Source organism: Tamandua tetradactyla, chromosome 3 (assembly GCF_023851605.1).
Source record: "Tamandua tetradactyla isolate mTamTet1 chromosome 3, mTamTet1.pri, whole genome shotgun sequence".
Taxonomy (NCBI): domain Eukaryota; kingdom Metazoa; phylum Chordata; class Mammalia; order Pilosa; family Myrmecophagidae; genus Tamandua; species Tamandua tetradactyla.
In genome coordinates this window covers 7,076,044-7,095,979 of record NC_135329.1, presented here as the reverse complement: position 1 = coordinate 7,095,979, position 19,936 = coordinate 7,076,044, and the positions used below count along the sequence as shown (strand labels likewise).

At 39.7% G+C, this 19,936-nt stretch overlaps 1 protein-coding gene across 3 annotated transcripts in view; it reads right to left on the bottom strand.

Moving 5' to 3' along the window:
* The window catches only part of UBXN2A (UBX domain protein 2A), a 74,956-nt gene extending 58,519 nt beyond the window's left edge, over window positions 1-16,437 (bottom strand). Inside the window, exon 1 of one of the 3 annotated variants that reach the window (XM_077152220.1) lies at window positions 16,217-16,437. The gene's annotated coding sequence lies outside the window, so the exon portion shown is untranslated. Of the gene's footprint in view, window positions 1-15,627; window positions 15,971-16,099; window positions 16,164-16,216 lie in introns of those variants that run through there. The other 2 variants (XM_077152222.1, XM_077152223.1) reach the window with 2 other exon arrangements.
* Between the last annotated feature and the right edge of the window lie 3,499 nt (window positions 16,438-19,936).

Genomic DNA, 19,936 nt, shown 5'->3' with positions numbered 1-19,936 from the left:
CAGAGACCAAAAAGACAGCGTACCCCATTCTGGAACGGCTGAACGGGCAGGGAGAATCCGCTGCGGTGAGATACTCGAGGGGTATGCGCTTTCCCGGGCCGGGGCGGCTGGTGACCGGGGTCCCTTCCACACACGTGGCTTCCCGGTCCGACTGGGAACGTTGGATAGCGGGGCCCTCCCGCCACACTTGGCGTCTCGGGCCAGCTAGGCAATTTGGACCGGCACTCCCCCAAGCCGCGGTGGCCGGCGACCCCCCCTCCACGCGCGGTTTCCTGGGCCGACTGCGAGACTCGGATTGACAAGTTAAAGGAGCCACAGCATCTTTTACTGGTGGGACCCGCAGACAGACAAGCGCCACGAGCGCCACCTACTGGGCAGGAAAAGAAAAACAGAGCCCAGAGATTTCACAGAAAAACCTTTCAACCAGCCGGGTCCCACACCCGGGGAAACCTGATCAAATGCCCAGACACGAGCAGAAAATAATGATCACGCTCAGAAAATTGAAGATATGGCCCAGTCAAAGGAACAAACCAATAGTTCAAATGAGATACAGGAGCTGAGACAACTAATGCTGAATATACGAACAGAAATGGAAAACCTCTTCAAAAACCAAATCAATAAACTGAGGGAGGACATGAAGAAGACATGGGCTGAACAAAAAGAAGAAATAGAAAATCTGAAAAAACAAATCACAGAACTTATGGGAGTGAAGGACAAAGAAGAAAAAATGGAAAAAACAATGGATACCTACAATGGTAGATTTAAAGAGACAGAAGCTAGAATTAGTGAATTGGAGGATGGAACATCTGAATTCCAAAAAGAAACAGAAACTATAGGGAAAAGAATGGAAAAACTTGAGCAGGGGATCAGGGAACTGAATGACAATATGAAGCGCACAAATATACGTGTTGTGGGTATCCCAGAAGGAGAAGAGAAGGGAAAAGGAGGAGAAAAACTAATGGAAGAAATTATCACTGAAAATTTCCCAACTCTTATGAAAGACCTAAAATTACAGATCCAAGAAGTGCAGCGCACCCCAAAGAGAATAGACCCAAATAGGCGTTCTCCAAGACACTTACTAGTTAGAATGTCAGAGGTCAAAGAGAAAGAGAGGATCTTGAAAGCAGCAAGAGAAAAACAATCTGTCACATACAAGGGAAACCCAATAAGACTATGTGTAGATTTCTCAGCAGAAACCATGGAAGCTAGAAGACAGTGGGATAATACATTTAAATTACTAAAAGAGAAAAACTGCCAACCAAGACTTCTATAACCAGCAAAATTGTCCTTCAAAAATGAAGGAGAAATTAAAACATTTATAGACAAAAAGTCACTGAGAGAATTTGTGACGAAGAGACCAGCTCTGCAAGAAATACTAAAGGGAGCACTAGAGTCAGATACGAAAAGACAGAAGAGAGAGGTATGGAGTAAAGTGTAGAAAGAAGGAAAATCAGATATGATATATATAATACAAAAGCCAAAATGGTAGAGGAAAATATTATCCAAACAGTAATAACACTAAAAGGTAATGGACTGAATTCCCCAATCAAAAGACATAGACCGGCAGAATGGATTACGACCCAGCAATACCACTGCTAGGTATCTACTTAAGGGCAAAGACACAGACGGACATTTGCACACCAGTGTTTATAGCAGCATTATTTACAATTGCAAAGAGATGGAAACAGCCAAAATGTCCATCAACAGACGAGTGGCTAAACAAACTGTGGTGTATACATACGATGGAATATTATGCAGCTTTAAGACAGAATAAACTTATGAAGCATGTAATAACATGGATAGACCTAGAGAACATTATGTTGAGTGAGTCTAGCCAAAAACTAAAGGACAAATACTGTATGGTCCCACCGATGTGAACCGACATTCGAGAATCAGCTTGGAATATATCATTGGTAACAGAGACCAGCAGGAGTTAGAAACAGGGTAAGATAATGGGCAATTGGAGCTGAAGGGATACAGACTGTGCAACAGGACTAGATACAAAAATTCAAAAATGGACAGCACAATAATACCTAATTGTAATGTAACTATGTTAAAACACTGAATGAAGCTGCACCTGAACTATAGTTTTTTGTTTGTTTGTTTGTTTGTATCTTTGTTTTTGTTTTTTCTTTTTCCTTTTTATATATATATATTTTTATTATTATTATTATTTTAATTTTCTTCTCTATATTAACATTCTATATCTTTTTCTGCTGTTTTGCTAGTTCTTTTCCTAAATCGATGCAAATGTACTAAGAAATGACGATCATACACCTATGTGATGATACTAAGAATTACTGAGTGCATATGTAGAATGGAATGATTTCTAAATGTTGTGTTAATTTCTTTTCTTTTTTTTAATTAATAAGAAAAAATTATTAAAAAAAAAGTAAAAGGTAAAAAAAAAAAAGTTGTTTTAAAAAAGAGACAAAACAGGTGGTTCAGTGGTAGAATGCCTGCTTACATTTGGGAGACCTGGGTTTGATTCCTGGACCAATCACTCCCCCCTGTCCCCTCCAGAAAAAAAAAAAAGAGACAAAGAAGGCCAATATATGTTAATAAAACCTCAAAGAGAAAAACCAGAGAAGCTCAGAGAGGACACACAGAAAACAGAAGCCACTGAAGCCAGAAGCTGGAAGAAATGAAATCTGGGAGAAGGGCAAGATCAGCAGAGGTCACCCCGTGCCTGCCCATGTGACAGAGAAGCTAAGGATGGCCAGTAGCTGGTCTTCAGGGAGAAAGTGTCACCTGTTGATGTCTTGATTTGGACATTTTTAAAGCCTCAAAACTGTAATCTTTTTTTTTTGTATGCAGTATGGCGGGGTCACATTTCATTCTTTTTTCCATGTGAGTATCCCATTATTGCAGCAACATTTGTTGAATTTTTTGTTTGTTTTCTTTGTTTGTTTGTTTTTGGGGAAGTACTTGGGACAGGAATCAAACCTGGGTCTCCCACATGGCAGGCAAGAATTTTACCACTGAATTACCCTTGCACTCCAGAACTATAAATTTTTAAGTTAATAAATCCCTTTTAGTCTGCCAAAGCTGCCAGAACGCAATACACTAGAGATGGATTAGCTTTTAATAAGGGGATTTATTTAGTTTAGGGGAGGGCCATGATGGTCTACCAGGCAGAGTTCTCACCTGCCATGCCAGAGACCCGGGTTCGATTTTCAGTGCCTGCCCATGCAAAACAAAAAATAAATACAAAAACTCAAAAATGGACAGCACAATAATACCTAATTGTAAAGTAATCATGTTAAAACACTGAATGAAGCTGCATCTGAGCTAAAAAAAAAAAAAAAAAAAAAGTATAGTTCTTCAGAGGAAAGGCAGCTAACTTTCATCTGACATTCTCTGTTACATGGGAAGGCACAGGCACACAGCGATGTCTGTTGGCCTTCTCTTCTGGCTCCAATGGCTTTTCCCAGGGCAACTCCTTTCTGTATCTCCTAATGGATTGAGCTATAGGTGCCGAGATGAGGTATGCTCAGCTCTCTTCTGACCTCTCTCTTCTAAGCCTTTATTTCTTCTAGTTAATTAAATTAAACCTCACTAACTATGGAAGGCTCTTCCCCTAGCTGACCACAAATGCAATCAGCCATGGATGAATTTCACATACTAGTGACTTAAGTCCACAGAAACTGTTTATAATGGGCCATTATAACCTGGCCAAGTTGACACCTGAACCTAACTACCACAGTTCCCATTGTAAAAACCAACCCATTTCTGGTACATTGTATTTCATCAGCTTTAGCAAACTAAAACAGATTTTGGTTCCAGAAAAGTGGAGTGCTGCTTTGCAAATAAAAAATGCTGGAAGGCCTTTATAAATGGGTAAGGGAAAGATTCTGGACGAATTGTGAGATGCTTGATAGAAAAGGCCAGGTTTGCTCTGAAGAGATCCTGCCCTGTTATGGTCACCCAGTGTCTTCTTTGTCTTTCATCTCTTTTGTCACATTTTCCTTCAAATTGTTAAACTGAGTTAGAAGATCTGTTTGAATATCTTTACTTAGTTGCTTCAACTTCTGTTATCTCATTTGAAGTATTAGCTTGTTCCCTTGATTGGGCCATATCATTGTGTTTCCTAGTATGACTTGTGATTTTGGTTGATGTTGAGGCATCTGGTTTTTGTTGATTAGTTTATTCTGGAGATCATTTTCTCTTTTGCTGATGGTTTTCTTGTTCGTCAGCTTTGTTCTCTATCAATTCTTTGACATTCATTTCAACTTATTCTAGGCCTCTAACAGCTTCTGTTTAATTGGCCAGAACTTCTCAGCTCTTGTTTTTCTGATTCTCCCCCTACCTATTTGTAAGTTTTTTGAGATTGTTCTTTTTTGTGTGTATGCAGTTTGTTTCATCACCACGAAAAAGATCTCTTCCCTCTCCCACCTCAAGGGAATGTTGATCTGCTGTTTGTTTTGTTTTGTTCTGCTTCTATGTGCTTTTAACACCCCTTTGTTACCTAAAAAGCAACTTGTACCTGGAGGTCTTGCTCTGAGAGGAGGGTCTCCCTAGATAGGATCAACCCCAATCAGACTTTCCCAGACAAGACAGGCCCAAGGACTTAGGAAGAAGGATGTACTCAGTAGCAAGTTTCCCTTAGGATGAGACCCAGCAGGTACCAAGTTTTTCCTGTGGTACCTCTTAATTCTGTGCTCTTCCTGCCCTGCCCAGCAGATGGCACTGGTCAGTCTGCTGCGCCCCACCTGTGTAAAGTGGCACTGTGCCTTAATTCTCAGTGGACTTAGTTCCTGTTAGGGGCATGGTTGAGAAAGAGGCTGAGGCTGAAGGCAGGCTTAAATTGTTTCTGTTTTCCAGCCCCTGGGGACTGAGTTCTTTAAATAATAGTTACCTGTGCTGGGCCTTGACCCCCCCCCCCCCATCTCTCTTTGTGCCTGTTGTGGGGGGGGGGTGGTCGGGGATGGGGGGCTCTGCTCTTCAACACTGTTCCTGGCAGGCTGGAAAAGTTACAGGTCTCTCAAACACCCTCCCTTTCCCTCCTGCTGGGAATGTGTTTGAAACAGGCTGCGTTCCCCATTTTATAGAGTGAAACTGCTACTGATAACCCCAGTCCCTGGGGTCTAAATTCTCTAAGAGCCACCACTTGCACTGGGCCCTGCCCACTACACCCACTACTCCTGGGGTGCCCTTTAGGGACTATCTATCTCCCACTACTCCTGGGGTGCCCTTGGGGACTATCTATCTCCTTGCCTGGGGCAGTGCTGAAAACTGAGAATGCCTGCTGCTTTCTTTAATGGGCTGCTAAAGGTATGTATGTCAGGGGGAGGGGAGAGTAAGAAAAGAAGAAGAAAAATATCCTTGTCAGAGCCAGTTCCCAGCCCCCGGGTTCGCCAATCAAGGGTCAGAGTTGGTACTCTGGCTCTATGTGCCCCTTTCCTTGGGGCACAGTCCTTTTCCAGTATCCTGAGTTCAGCCAAATGCAAAAGCCTGTTTTTTTTTTCATCAGTACCACCTCCACCCTCCTACAAGGAGACCTCCAGGTTTCTGTTGAATTTGCCTTATAGTCTTACTTGTGCTCGGAGCTTGTATTCAGCAATCTGAATTTGTTAATCAAATATGCAACTGGAGCTTGCCTGAGCTCTCCTTCCCTTGCTCCTAGTAGAGAGGGTTTTTGTTTTCCATGAGGGACTCCAAATGAGTCTGCCATGCCAGTGGGCGAGGGACACCACACTCAACAGCATGGAAGAATTTACTTACAGTTCTGTGCTAGGCTGGTGTATGATGTGCATCTGGTCACAGAAGTCCCCCAAACAGTTGGTCCAAATAGTTCCTGGCTATTTACTGGCTGCACCAGAGGACAAACTAAATCCCATGCCCTACAATGCCATCTTGCAGCATTTATTCATGATTGCCAAGAGATGGAAACAGCCCAAACGTCCAGGACCAGTGGATAAAAAACTGTGGTATGTACATACAATGGACTATTAAATCTATTGTTATGGACTGTAAGATAGAATAAAGTCATGAGGCAGGCAACTATATGCATGAACCTTGAGGACATTATGTTTAACCAAACAGGCCAGAAACAAAAGGACAAATACTTTTGGTATCACTAATATGAACTAACTATAACAAGGAACTCTGAGAACTGAATTTGAGAACATAGGTTACAAGGGGATAGGAAGTGGGTAGAGACTGGCAAATCGATGATCAAGGAATTCAGGATGTTCAATAACGCTCATTGTAAAGGTTCCTAAATTGTAAGTTCTAACAGCAGTCATATCTATTCCAGAGTTGTTACTGTTATTTCTAAATTCTGAGATGCTGTGCCCTGTGTATAACCTGGCAGCTCCTGGGACTTTGGGTATCTGTTTGATACCTGAGACTCAAAGTTAGAGTTCTGCATATCTAAAAGTCAGCATTATCCCCTAAAACAAATCTTCAAGAAGCTGAAAAAGAGATCAGACTTCACTTAAATATGAATGAAATGGATCTGGTTAGGATTAAGGTAAATCAGAATACAGGGCAAAAGGTGATATTGTATTTTAAAACCTCAACTTCTGTGTGAGAACAAAGGAAAAGATGCTTATTTGGTCCAAAATTTAAATGTTTTGTAGTACACTATCTAATTTAACCTGTCTGGATAGTTTATTTAAACAATGTAATTACACTGGACCTAGAATAGGGAATGAAATCTTGTTAATCTGTACAGCCCAACGTAATACCCTGATACATTTCAGAGTATTTTGGGCAGAAAATAAAAATGTATTTGCAGAGTTTCCTTGAGGGACTAGAGAAAAATGTGGAAATATTAAACTTCCCCACTTGGGGAATTCCTGCTCTTGTTTTAGGCATTAGGGACTACCAATTTAATAAGACAAGCCCTCAATATATATTTTTTAAATTTATTTTTTATTATCAAACCAAAACAACAGATAAACATGAACATCCTTAACAAACAAACATTCTGTGCATGATGTACAATCGATAGCTCACAATATCATTGCATAGTAGTATATTCATCACCACAATCATTTTTTAGAACATTTGCATCACTCCAGAAAAAGAAATAAAAAGAAAAAAAGAAAAAACTCATACATACCATACCCCTTACCCCTCCCTCTCATTGACCACTAGTATTTCCATCTACTCAATAGATTTTAACCTTAGTTCCACCTATTTTTTCTATACTCCTTTCATTGTTCACTAGTATTTCAATCTACTCAATTTATTTTAACATTTGTTCACCCTATTATTTATTTATTTTTAATCCATATCTTTTATTCATCTGTCAATATTGTAAATTAAAGGATTATCAGACACAAGGTTTTCACAACCACAGTCACACTGTGGAAGCTATATCATTATACCATCATCTTCAAAACACATGGCTACTGGAATGCAGCTCTACAGTTTCAGGCACTTTCCTCTAGCCTCTCTAATATACCTTAAACTAAAAAAGGGGATATCTATAAAATGTGTAAGAATAATCTCGAGGACAACCTCTTGACTCTGAAATCTCTCAGCCACTGACACTTTATTTTGTCTCATTTCTCTCTTCCCCCTTTCAGTCAAGTAGGTTTTCTCAATCCCTTGATGCTTAGTTCTAGCTCATTCTAGGATTTCTGTTCCACATTGCCAGGGAGGTATACACCCCTGGGAGTCATGTTCCATGTAGAGAGGGGGAGGGCAGTGACTTTGCCTGCTGTGTTGGCTGAGAGAGAGATAGGCCACATCTGAGTAACAAAAGAGGTTCTCTGGGGATGACTCTTAGTCCTAATTTTAAATAGGCTTAGTCTATCCTCTGTGGGGATAAGTTTCATATGAACACATCCCAAGATTGAGGGCTTGGCCTATTGATTTGGTTGTCCCCACTCAAGCCCTCAATCTTGAGGCTTGCCCTTATGAAATTTACTTCTGCAATACTGAAGCTAAGCATACTTTTAATAAGCCTAAGAGTCAGCCCTAGAGAACCTCTTCTATTTCTTAGATGTGGCCTCCCTTTCTAAGCCAATTCGGCAAATAAATTCACTACCCTACATGGGATATGACATCCAGGGGTGTAAATCTCCCAAGCAAGCTGGGACTTGACTCCCAGGGATGAGCCTGGCTCTGGCATTGTGATTGAGAATGCCTTATTAACCAAAAGGGGGAAAATAAATGAAACAAAATAAAGCTTCAGTGCCTAACAAACAGAGTCAAGAGGTCATTCTGAAGGTTACTCTTTCGCAAGCTTCAGTTAGGTATTGGAAAATTGCCACAGTATGCCAATCCCCAACCAATAATATCTCTGGAAACCCTAAAGAATACCCTGGGCTCTAAGACGCCATAAAAGTTTTTCAGAGTAAGTTGTTTTTCAGATACTTAAGGCCTCTAGATTGTTCCTATGCCAGATAAACCCTGAAATCCAGAGGTAGTATCAGTCTCTCCAAGAACATAAACCAGTTTCATTCCTCTACCCCATCAGGTTAACACCCTTTTCTAGCACAAAGAAGTTAAAATGGTATTGTCCAGATATCTCTGAAGATTGAGAGAATAAGCAAATAAGAGGGTGTAAGAATAACTGAGAAATTAGGATTTAACACATGATTATGACTACTCACTCATTATACAGATAATTTTTTTTAGTGTATTAGAATGGATAGAAGGAAATACCTAAAATCGTTGACCTGTAACCCAGTAGCCTCGATCTCTGATAATGACCGTGTAACTATATAGCCTTTATTTTGCAACTGTGTGATTGTAAAAACCTTGGGACAGACACTCTCTTTAGCCAGTACTGGAGTATGAAATGTTCTAAAATTGATTGCGGTGATGAATGCACAACTATATGATGCTACTATGAGCCACTAACTGTATACTTTGGATGGATTATATGGTCTGTGAAAACATCTCAATAAAATTGCATTGAAAGATTAGAAAAGCTAGATACTTTAACTAATGGAATCAAATTGAGAGTTCAGAAATAGACCCTCACATCTATGGCCAATTGATATTTGACACGGCTGCTAAGTCCACTCAACTGGGATAGATTAGTGTCTTCAAAACAAATGGTGCTGGGAGAACTGGATATCCATGTGCAAAAGAAGGAAAGAGAACCACTATCTGACACCTTATACAAAAATTAACTCAAAATGGATCAAAGACTTAAATATAAGAGGACCATAAAACTCCTAGAGAAAATTTAGGTAAGTATCTTCAAGATTTTTGTTGTAGGCAATATTTTCTTAGACTGTACACCAAAAGCACAAGCAATAAAAGAAATTAGATAAATCATACCTCCTCAAAATTAAAAACTTTTATGCTTCAAATTATTTTGTCAACGAAGTAAAACGGTAACCTATACAATGGGAGAAAATATTTGGAAAACAATAACCAATAAGGATTTAATATCCAGAACATACAAAGATATCCCACCACTCAACAATGAAAAGACAACATAACTTTGAAACAGGCAAAAGACTTGAGGAGACATTTTCCAAAAAGGAAATAAAAATCACTAAAAAGCACATGAAAAGATGCTCCACATCACTAGCTATTATGGAAATGCAAATCAAAACCACAATGAGATATCATTTCACATACACTAGAATGGCCACTATTAAAAAAATCAAAAAACTATAAGCATTGGAGAGGATGTGGGAAAATAGGAACATTTATTAATTACTGGTGGGAATGTAAAATGCTACAGCTGCTGTGCAATATAGTTTGCTGGTTCCTCAGGAAGCTAAGTATAGAACTACCATATGATCTGGAAATCCTGCTACTAGATATATACACAGAAGAACTGAAAGCTGGCATGCAAACAGACATTTGCACACCCATGTTCACAGGTGCATTAGCCACAACGGCCAAAAGAAGGAAGTAATGAATGAATTGATAAACAGTTTGTTTATCCATATATATATATATATGATGGAATATTATTCCGCTATAAGAAGGAATGAAGTATTGATGTATGCAACAACATGGATGAACGTTGAGGCCATCATGTTGAGTGAAATAAGCCAGATATTAAAGGGCAAATATTGTATGATCTCACTGAAATGAACTAATTGTAATAAGCAAACTCTCAGAGTTAGACTCTAGAATATACATTACTAGGGGATAGAATGGGGGTAGAGAATGAGGTGTTGATGCTTAACTTGTTCAGAATTTCTATTTAGGTTCACTGTTGATGTCTGGAAATGGATATTGGTGATGGTAGTGTATTATTGTGAGTGTAGTTAACAGTGCTGAATTATGTATGTGAATGTGATTGAAAGTGGAACTGTTGGGTCATGTATGCTACTAGAAGGAAAGTTAGAAGATAAAATATGGGACTGTATAACTCAGTGAACGCTGTTGTAGATGATGACTGTGGTGAATAGTACAAATAGAAGAACAGCCTCTCATGAATTATGACAAATGAACATTACTACTACAAGACATTAATAACAGGGTGGTAGATGGAAAAAATACACCTAATATAAAGTTTGGACATTTGTTAATAGTAATATTTTAATACCCTTTCATCAGCTGTAATAAAGGCACCACACCAATGCAACATGTCAACAGTAGGGGAATATCTGGGACCACTGTATTTTTTACATGACTTTCATATAAACCTACAAATTCTCACTTCTCTAATTAAAAAATATATATATTTAAAAAGTTATGGTAGCTGAAAGAAAACAGATACAAAGCACTACTATTACTTCATTTATATAAAATATAATTATAAAGAAAACTAGAGAGACAGATTTAGATTAGTGTTTACGTAAGGCTGAGGAAGGACACAGAGATTGAGAGATGAATGCTAATGGCCTGGGGCTTTCCTTTGTGGAGTGATGAAAATGTTCTCCTTTTTGGAGTTGTGATGAATGCACAATGCCATGATTATACCAAAAGCCACTGACTGTACGTTTTGGATGGACTTTATAGTATGCGAATAAATCTCAATAAAACTGCTTTAAAACTATATATTTGTAGAAATGGAAAAAAAAAAAACTTCTACCATAAAAGTGAAACTTAAATACTCCAACCCTTATTTTTTTCATCCACAGCATTTAGAGTCTGGGCATTTAATCACACTGATCCTGTTTACTTTGTTTCTTTTGTGTCTTTTAGTACCTCTACTAGTTCCAAGATCCCTGAGGACAGGTAACCTTACCTAGACACTTTCTGTTTTTTTTTCCCCACAGTGTCCAACAAGTACAAAACAAGAATATGTACCCTTAAAGTAGTCCACTATGTTTTCCATTAACAGGTTATTGTTCTTTAGCAAATCACTATTTTTCTCCATGCTTTTATAATTACAAGTTACTGATAAATTTTCTTCTTGAAATTTATGACCACAAAATGATTAAGAAACACAACTTGAATTCAAACTGACTTCTACTGAAATCTTTGCTATGTCACTTTTAGGTTGGGTGACTCTGTGCATGCTATTTAATTTCTCTGTCCTAACTGCCTATTTTGTAAAATGGAGCCAATTATCCTCCTAAAAAGGTTGTTTTGAGAAAAGACATGCTGAAACTACAACAGTGTTACGCGCCTTTCTCTTTTCCCATCTCCTCTGTCATAATCTCTGTTATAGGGATCAGTAAGAAACATTTCCATATAATCTTAAAAGTTATAATTTTGACATGGTAATGAAATTTTACTTTTGATTTCACTAATTAGACTTTTCAAACATTTGTATACTCAATGACTTTACCACCACTGGATATTAGGCAATGGCTTGGAACTAAGGATAGAAGAGTAAATATGACAGATATAATCTCTATTATCATGAAGTTTACAGATTAGATTAACAAAGAAAAATTATACTGAATTAGTAATTGCAAAACTGGCATGGAATTACGAACTAAAAATTAATTCTAACATAGATATAAGGTCACCATTATTTTAGGTATTTGCTACCACAGATTAATAATACACAAATGAATCATGTAAACTTTAGTTATGTCAACTGAGTAGGCTTCTATAAATGTATCATAGTCATATGAGATGAAAGAATCTAAGTGCTGAACTGTATGGCAGAGAATTAAAAAGCTCCATTTGATAGATATCTAAGTAATCAACAGGAAGTTGGGCATCAGAATGAGCAAATGAACAAAATTTCCTTTATTTTGCTTCAACCTACTTCCCATTAGTACCACAAGTATCTTACATTTGTATCATATGTCACAGTTTATGGAACACCTTTCCAAATATTATCCCATATTATCCCATATACTCCCAACAACTGCAGTGATAAAATCAGTCAGGCAACAGAGTAGATGAGCTCTAGGAATACAGCCACTAAAAGGAAAATACACTCAAAACAGATTTAGACTACGAAGAAATGTAGTCTTTTCAACGTATACATCAGAATTTCAGTAGAAAATTCTACTGATATGCATTTTACTTATTTTATAAACATACACTCCAGGCCACTTTTTCCTAGGGTATATTAATTATATAATTAATATACAACTGGGCATGCTTAAGTTTTTTCTTAAGGATAAGGTTATTCATGGTGTTAATCTTAGGAAAAAGAAACTTATGGATCCCATTTCTACATGGAAACCCTTTCATTCAGAACACTTATGGGGAGGGGTTATGCCTATAAGCCTCCAGCAGCAGCTAATTATGGTAGCATCAAAAGCAAACACTTTAAAACACAGTTCATTTGTATATTTTGTGAATTCTGGTTTACTAAAAATACTAAGTGATAGAAAATGAAATCTTCTAGAAAGTTTCAGCTTATCTTAGCTATGCTCAGATTAATGAAAGTACACACTGTCCTTTAGGAAAAACTATTAATGAGAGAGTTTTTTTACTTCCAAGGACAAAAGTGGCAGTGACAACAGTAATTTAAATGAGAAAATCCTAAGGGAAAGGTGAAATTTAGGTAGAAATTGTCAAGGTCATACTTTGACAACAAGAAATCTATTTCCAGGGTCCCATATTGAAATGTCATCTACTTTGCACACCCCATTTCAAAATTATTCTCCTTTGATTCTTCCAGCACATGTGAATACAGAATTACTACACCGTGAGGGAAGCTGAGTTAGGTATCTTTAATAGTCACATTATCTTCACAGCTACCATTCTGGTTCCAACTACCATCATCTGAAGTTGGTCTCCTCATATTCATTCTTTTAAAAATATTTTTATTGAGAAATCTTCACACACATATAGTCCTTCCATAGTATACAATCAATGGCTCACAATATCATCACATAGTTGTATATTCATCACCACAATCATTTTTAGAACATTTGCATCGCTCCAGGAAAAGAAATAGAGAAAAAACCTCAGACATCCCATAATGCTTACCCCTCCCTCTCATTGACCACTAGTATTACAATCAACTCAAATTTTTTACCCTTTATCCCCCTCCCTATTATTTATTTTTTGTTCTTTTTTTTTTTTAGTCATCTATCCATATCCTGGATAAAAGAAGCATGAGACACAAGACCTTGTGTCACACTGTAAAAGCTATACGATTTGTAGTCATCTTCAAGAATCAAGGCTACTGGAACATAGTACAACAGTTTCAGGTACTTCCCTCTAGCCATTCCAATACAACATAAACTAAAAAGGGATATTTATATAACGCATAAGAATAACCTACAGGATAACTTCTCAACTCTGTTTGAAATCTTTCAACTTTATTTTGTCTCATTTCTCTCTTCCTCTTTTCGATGACGAAGGCTTTCTCAAGTCCATGATGTTGGGTTCTTGCTCATACCAGCAGTCCTGTACCACTCTGCCAAGGAGATTTACACCCCTGGGAGGCATGTCCCCCGTAATAGGAGAGGGAGTGAGTTCACCTGCGGAGTTGGTTTAGAGAGGCCGGCCACATCTGAACAACAAAAGAGGTTCTCTGGGGGTGACTCTCAGGCATAATTATAAGTAGGCTTAGCTTCTCTTTTGCAAGAATAAGTTTCATTGAGATGAACCCCAAGATTAAGGGCTCAGCCTACGGAACTGATTGTCCTCACTGCTTGGAAGAATATCAGGAATTTCCCAGAAAGGGAAGTTTAATATTTTCTCCTTTCTCCCCAGTTCCCCAAGAGGACTTTGTAAATACTTTTTTTTTATTCTCTGCTCAAATTACTCTGGGCTATATCAGGGAGTCACATTAACTTGCACAAACCAACAAGATCTCATGCCCTACACAAGGTTCCATCTACACATCCATTTTGCCACTACGCACAGCAATAAGGGGAGCTTTTAAAGATACAAATCTGACTTCACATTCCCTAGCTTATACCTCTTCAATGACTTCCAATGGCTCTTTGAATAAGGTTCAAATCCTCTGGGTCATGTTACATGGGGTTCATTGTACTCTTTTTTTCACTATATTGAGTATTCATGAATATTTCCACTTAAAAGTATTTAAAAAAAAAAAAGTGGGTTCCAAATCCTTAATTATCTGGCCCTAACCTACTTTACCAAAACACCCTTTTGCTTTCCACTGCCAAAGAAAAAATCTGCACTGGACCATGTGAAACAGGCAAGGAGGACCTTATTCAAAATTATACCCAACAGAGAAGACCAAAAGGCTACTTGGCTAGAGACCAGAAAGCTATCACAATAGGGAAGTGAGAGAGAAGGTGCTCAACTCCATAGAAGCAGAAGTTTTGAAGGACTTTGATGGACTAATGAAAAAGTAATGGTGGGTAAGGTCCAGCAATGGGGTATGTCTTAGGCCAGGCAATGGTTCTATCTGGTTGAAGGCCCAGGTGGGGGAGGTTTGCCTAAAGTTTAGACAAGCAAAGGAAAAGTTCCAGGATCACAGGGTTCAGGTAAAATTCAAAAGTACACTACAGTCCAAATGCTTTGACCTTGAAGTTCCCTAAAATGTGCCATCTTCGCCAAGCAGGTGTGGAATGCATTTCCTTCCTTTGGAGCTTTCTTCTCACCCTATGAGAGGTGTCACCTTCAGCTAAATCCTATTTATCCATTAGGTCAGCTCACAAGTTACTTTCCTAGGAAAACCTTATCTGATTTCCCTGGCTGGGAAAAGTTCCCCTGTTAAATGTTCTCACAACACATGACATTCTTTCTTGCTAGCTTCTATCACACATTTGCGCAGTTGTTTAATATGTTTCCTCCAGTAAGACTGTAAATTCCTTGAAGGCTGTAGCAGTCAACAATGTATCCTCATCACATAGCACATAATAGTTACTAAGGAATCTTGAAAAATAAATTGAGTAAAGTAGGTACCAAGTAATTAATAAGTATGTATTAAGTCACTAAAGTATGCATGTTAAGGATTTAGCACAGTGCTCAGTAGCAGTTTCTGTTAATACTGTATTCTGCCTTACATCATCATTTGTGAGCTATTCCCTCCTCGCCACACAATTCGTACACATTCTGGATTTCACCAGTGCCAAGCACTAAAGTACTATACAGAGGTGCTCGATATTCGCTCAAATTACTTTTTAAATCAATTTGACCTTTAGCATATTTAGACAAAGACCCAAAATCAACTTTTAATTAAAATGCTCCCACTAAAACTGGATCAGAATTCACAAGAATGACAAACACTTCCAACACGCAACCTGAGCCAAGGCTATGACATAAGAAAGCTAATTTTCACGTCGCTTATAAAATCACTCATAATTTGCAGCTCCACATGGTTGTTTTCTGCATTAACATCAACACCGACCATGAGTTTCCTACCTTTATTTTTAATGACTTCAAATTACATACTAGGGAATCAACGCCGGACGCCGCACGAAGGCTCACTATTGCTCTGGAAACAGTTTATTACTGGGCGTGAAAAGAAAAACCGGTCTATAGGGAAAAGTAAACGAAATAAGAAAAGAGAGATCAGACGTGCAAAGAAATCGAGTTAGAGCCGAGGAAGCCGGGAACTACGAAGCGACCACCGAAAGCCCCTTTAGGAGACCCAAACACCCGTCCTCTGCATTTCTGAGCGGTGCTCTGGCGGTGGGCTGGAAACCCAGACACTGCGACGGCCCAGAACTAAGTTGCCGAAAGCAAGAGCCAACTACGTGCTTTCGGCCGAACCCTTAGGCTTCACCACCAAACCCGGCGCCGCCGGGGGCCGCTTCGCCCCGGCCTCGGCCAGAGAGCGCCCACGCCGGGGCCGCAGTCGCAGGGTCCGAACCCCCCCGGCCACCGGACTCACCCGGAGACCAGCCCGCGGCGGCCCGGCCCACCCCGGGCGACCCTCCCGGCGCCGCCGCGGAAACGCCCTCCCGGGCACCTGGCCCCGCCGACGCGGGCGCGGCCGCAGGGAACTCACCTCCGGGCGCGGCCGCCGGAGGGGGCCGCGCCGCGGGCTCGCCTCGCGGCTTCGTTCTCAGTTTCCTCAGGCGCCAATGGGCGCCACCGCCGTTGCTTCGCCGGAGGCCCTCAGACTCGGAGCACCGCACCCCCGACCACCTCAGGATCCACAGGCGCCCCCGCCGCCGGGTTCCCGCCCGCCGCGCTCGGCCTCCCCCGCCGGGCGCGTGCCGGGGCGACCTGCGCAGACCGGGGCCGCGCGGGAGCGCGCCCGGGGGCGGGGCTTGGCGGGGGAGGGGCTTGGCGGGGGCGGCGTGACCCGCGCTAATGGCGGCCGCTTGGTGCCTCGTCGCCGGGCGCGGGAAATGCAGGGAGTTAGGTGTGGGCTCACCTGAGCACCCAGCGTCTCCTTACCGCTCTTTGGACCTCTTCAGCCTCTGACCGAATGCGTGGAGAGGTTCCCCTGCATTCTGACAATGCAGAACTGTACCTGAGCCTGTGGTCCTGGAAAACGACCTTTATATTCTGCAGAGCTTCCAACGAGAAAGCAGCCCTCCCCGTAAGATTTAGCTAAGACTAGCGATGCCCCGGGTTAAGCTAGTGTAAGGTCAGATACAGACCCCCCCAGATTCCCAGTCTTTCCCTCATAAATGATTAGCTTCAACTCTTTTTATCCCCAACCAATCTGGACAAACAAGGACTACCTTTACTTCACCAAACTTCAATCGACTTTCCCTCCAGCAGGCCGGTGAATTTTCACTCAGCCTGAGCCAGGATTCAACCCCTTCTCAATGGTAGCTCCTGAAAACAGGCTGACCTCGGCGTAAAACGTTCTCTAATCACCATCCCTTCACTGCCTCCTCCACCTCTTCATCCTTGTTCACTCCGCCCTATAAAAGGAAAGCTCTTTACTGCCTGACTTTGGAGAGGTTTGCAGATCTTGCGGTTGGAGTGTTTTCCCTATTACGATAGTACGCCCTCCCCACCTCTTACAATAATTCTTGTGAATAAAGTCTCTCCTTACCTAAATGCAGTTTTGTTTGTTTTGTTTTTTATCTGACAGTTGGGCATTCTTCCTATTGCAATAGTTCCCCTCCCAGAATTACAATAATCCCTTTCCCTCCTCTTGCAATAATCCTTTCAAATAAAGCGTCTCTTTACCTACATCCAGGTTTATTTTTCATTTCAGAGTTTTTGGTGCAGCTCCACAGATTGAGACCGGGCCTCACCTACCCAGGTAACAGCATCTGTGAGTCCTTTGAATTCCTTTCTTGTGTAGCAATTTGCATATCCCTTGGTGAGTTCAACTCTCAAACCAGTGCTCCAGACCTCTTATCTATTGAAGCACCAGAAGGAGTTAAGTTGATTTGGGCAAACTTTCCTTTGACATTTCTGTGAGACCCCTTTTGTTTTCCATTCCAGAATCATTTGTTGAAGAGACTATTCTTACACTGTTACATGGTTGCCGCAGCCTTGTCAAAATTAAATTGCCCATAGATGTATGGATTTAATTCTGGACTCTCAATTCTATCCCCACTGATCTCTATGTCTATCCTTATGCTAGCACCACAGTTTTCATTACTATAATTTTGTAGTAGCTTTGGAATTGGGATATACAAGACCTCCAACTTTGTTCTTGTTCAAGATTGCTTTAGGCATTCAGGACTGTGAATATGCAATTCCATATGATTTTTTTTTTTTAGCTGTTTTTTTTGTTTATATGATACTCTGGAAAAAGCAAAACTATAAGGGCATACAAAGTTTAGTGATTGCAGGGATGGAAGTAGGGAGAGAGGTTATTTACAAAGGGACACAAGGGAATTTGTAGGAATATTTTAAAATAGAACTAAAAAGTAAAGCATCATTCAAATGTACTTTTTCAGTAGTTTTTACTTTTAATTGTGGTAAAATACATATAACATAATTCTAACCATTTTTAGATGAACAATTTTGTGATATTAAGTACATTCAAATATTGTATAACTTTCACCACTGTTTATTTCCAGAAAATTATCATCCTCAAAAGAAATTATTCCATTTAAGCAATAACCCCTCATTTTTCCCACCCCGTTACTCTACTTTTCAGCTCTATGAATTTGCTTATTCTTAGTATTTCATATAAGAGAAATCATTACAGTATTTGTCCTTTCATAGCTGGCTTATTTCATGTAACATAATGACTTCAAGATTCATCCATGTTGTAGCATGTACCAGCGACTGCTTTTTATTGCTGCATAATATCCCATTGTATGGATATACCACATTTTGTCTTTCCATTCATCGGTTGATGGGTACTTGGGTTTCCTCCACTTCTTGGCTATTGTGAGTAATGCTGCTATAAACATTGGTGTACAAATATCTATCTGAGTCCTTGCTTTCAATTATTTTGGGTATATCCATAGGATGGAATTATCAGGTCATATGGGTAATTCTATGTTTAACTTCCTGAGGAACTACCAAACTGATTTCCAAAGTAGCTGCACCATTTTACATTCCCACCAACAAGGAATTAAGATTCTTATTTCTTCACATCCTCCCTAGCACTTATGATTTTCTGTTTTTATAATAAAAGCCACCCTAGTGGATGTGAAGGGGTATCTCATTACATTTCTCTAATGGTTAATGATGTTGAACATCTTTTTATATGCTTATTGATCAGTTATATATCTTCTCTGGAGAAATGTTTATTCAAATCTTAGGCCACATTTATCAGTTTTGGTTTTTTTGTGTGTCTTTTTGTTGTTGAGTTGTAGGAATTCTTTATATATTCTGTATATTAAACCCTTATCACCACATGGTTTCCAATTATTTTCTCCCATTCTTCAGGTTGTATTTTCATTTTCTTTTAATGTCCTTTGATGCATAAAAGTTTTTAATCTCGAGCAAGTCCATTTTACTTATTTCTTCCTTTTATTGCTTGTGCTTTCGGTGTAAAATAAAAAACTCATTGCCCAATATAAGGTCCTGAAGATAATTCACTAAATTTTATTGTAAAAGTTTTATCGTGTTAGCTCTTATATATTCTCTGTTTTAGTTTGTTAATGCTGCAGACATGCAATATACCAGAAATGAGTTGACATTTTTAAGGGAATTTATTAAGTTACAATTTATAGTTCTAAGGCCATAAAAATGTCCAAATAAGGCATCCAGAGAAAGATGTCTAGACTCAAGAAAAGCCAATGGTGTCTGGAACACCTCTGGCAGGTGGAAAGGCACATGGCTGGTGTCTGTTGGTCTGGTTTCAAACAGCTTCCCCAAGGAAGTTTTCTTTCTGTATCTCCAAATGTCTCTGTCTGTGTTGACCCTAAACTTTTTCCAAAATGGCTCCCTCTTAAAGGACTCGAGTAAGTGGATTAAGGCCCATTTTGAATGGGTGGAGACACATTTCCAGGGAAACCATCTAATCAAAAAGTCCTTCCCACAATTGGGTGGGTCACATCTTCACCCAAACAGTAGGTCTGACCCCACAAGATTGGATTAAGAAAAAAGAACACGGCGTTTCTGGGGTACATAACAGTTTCAAACCAGTACAATCTATTTTGAATTAATTTTTCTATGTGAGAGGAAGGGATCAAAATTTATTCTTTTGCATGTGGCTTCCCAGTTCTCTAAGCACCATTTTTTGAACAGACCATTCTTTCTCCATTAAATGGACTTGGTACCCTTGTCAAAAGTCAATTGGCTATAGATGTGTAGGGTCATTTCTGTCCTAATGATTTATTCCATTGGTATATATCTA